A 2,500-nucleotide genomic window follows, 5' to 3' on the forward strand; every position below is an offset into this window, starting at 1 on the left:
ATACATTGTCCGGCTTTTTTATTTTTTCCGATAAGAGAGGAAGGCAGTATACGTATGCTGGAGAGAGAGAGAGAGAGAGAGAGAGAGAAGAGAGAGAGAGAGAGAGAGAGATTGTTTAAAATTTTTCTTACCTCATTTTTTGTTTATCATTTCTGCTGTAAATGGGTTTCTTTACTGTCTGCTGTCCAGATTTCTAAGTCCTTTCCGGTTTTAGCTTTCTCTGATCTCTTGACACTCTCCGAGTTTTTACGTCTCCTTTGTTGTTAATCCCTACTTGTTCAAGTCTGTCGAGATTAATGCCTACACTAAATTTAAAAAAATTCTAAGTACAGGGAACACAAGTTGATTTCTACTCGATTACAAAATACGAAACTATAATAGCCTCTAGTTTATTTTTGATAATATCGAATAACCATCTTTGATATCCTATATCACCGAAGAAAGTAAAAAACAATCCAGCTCTCTCGAAAAGGCATTCGGAGTACTACTCCAAAACCTTTCCAAACGCAATATCAAGAGCACAGGAAAATGTAAACAACTTCGGAAGAGCCAAAGGGTTCTGGCCTTATGGGAGTTTCAGCCTTATAGAATTAGTCTGTTCTTGTTCTCGTGGGAGATTGAATCAAACCCCCTTTGTCTTGCTAACGAACACCATCTTGTTTCCTCTATAGTCTACACAATGTTTAGTTTCCTCTCCTTCTCAGGGTTCATGCTCTCTCCTCTCTCATCTCTCTCTTCGTCTCCTCTCCCTCTCTCTTATCTATTTGGGAAGTTCGTTTTTGTTATGCGTGATAATATTTTGGCAATAGCAGATAAGATGTTGGAATCTCTCCTCTCTCTCTCTCTCTACTATCTTCTCTCTCTCTCTCTTCTCCCTCTCTCTCTCTCTCCAATTCTTCAAAAATAATAGTAATTTATATTTCAGTCAGAGGCCCTACAGGAAGAGGCTTGAGAGAGAGGAAAAAATTACTCAAAAATACCCACTCCGAATAAAATAATAATCATAAATAATAATAATATAATAATAATAATAATAATAATAATAATAATAATAATTAATTAAACCACATAGTTAAGCGAATACCCGGCACTTGCACGAACCCGTACAAAAAGATGCCATGATCAGTGGCAAAAAGCCCTCCACTGGAGCCTGGGCAAGAAACATCAGCTTACCTTGCACAGTAAAAGTGGTACGAGCACCAACTTGAGGGAGTTGATAGAAAAAACGATCAGGCAAAGATCCCTGGGGGGGAATATGGTATCAGACCGGCAGGGGATACGTGCAAATAGACCAGACGTGACGTTGATTGACAAAGTCAAGAAGAAAGTATTCACTCATCGATCGTCGCAATACCCTGGGACACCAGAGTTGAAGAGAAAGAGAGGGAAAATGGATAGTTATCAAGATCTGAAAATAAGAAAAAGAAGGATATGGGATATGCCAGTGGAAATCGTACCCATATCATAGGAGCACTAGCCACGGATCCCCAAGATCCCTGAAAAGGAATCTAGGAAAAACTAGAGGCTGAAGTAGACTCCATGGACTCATACCAGAAGAGTGTGATCCAAGGAAACGGCGCCCATAGAAGAAAAGCTGATGGACTCCTAAGGAGGCAGATGCAATCCCCCCCCCCCGGAAACCCACCACTATAAATACCACCCAGTCGAAGGGAGGACTCGGTGATAGAAAAAAAAAAAAAAAAAATAAATAAAATATAATAAGAAGAAGAAGAAGAAGAAGGAGAAGAAGAAGAAGAAGAAGAAGTAGAAATACAATCCCATACTAAGACGTGAAAATAATAAATCTGAATGACTGAAAATAAACTTATCTTCCAATACTAAAAACCTAAAAATGCTACCACAGACCCTTTACCTTTTTCTTTCACACTATTATCCACCCTAATAATTATACACAAGTGCCTCTTACACACCACTCTCTAGCATCACTATTACGTCTCATTCTCATAAATGTAGAAAATAAATAAGCTTTGGGTAACCTACATCTCAGTCACAGGCTACAGGAACAGCTGAGAAAACATACTACAGGGTTCCAGACACCCTTCCGTATTTCACGCTACACCTACCTGAAAACGGAATTAATTTACCAGCTTAAGGGCCTACTATTCCTCTTCACTCTACGTCTTATTATTATTAGTATTATTGTTATTATTATTATTATTATTATTATTATTATTATTATTATTATTATTATTATTATTATTATTAGTATTATTATTATTATTATTATTATTATTTCGTGAAGAGAGCTTTCTTTCAAAGTATTATCATAATTATTATTATTATTATTATTATTATTATTATTATTATTATTATTATTATTATTATTATTATTATTATTATTATTATTATTATTATTTCGTGAAAAGAGCTTTCTTTCAAAGTATTATTATTATTATTATTATTATTATATTATTATTATATTATTATTATTATTATTATTATTATTATTATCTCACTGAACTACATGTTGATGAGGGTC

Source organism: Macrobrachium nipponense, chromosome 32, assembly GCF_015104395.2.
Source record: "Macrobrachium nipponense isolate FS-2020 chromosome 32, ASM1510439v2, whole genome shotgun sequence".
In the NCBI taxonomy this organism is placed as follows: Eukaryota; Metazoa; Arthropoda; class Malacostraca; order Decapoda; family Palaemonidae; genus Macrobrachium; species Macrobrachium nipponense.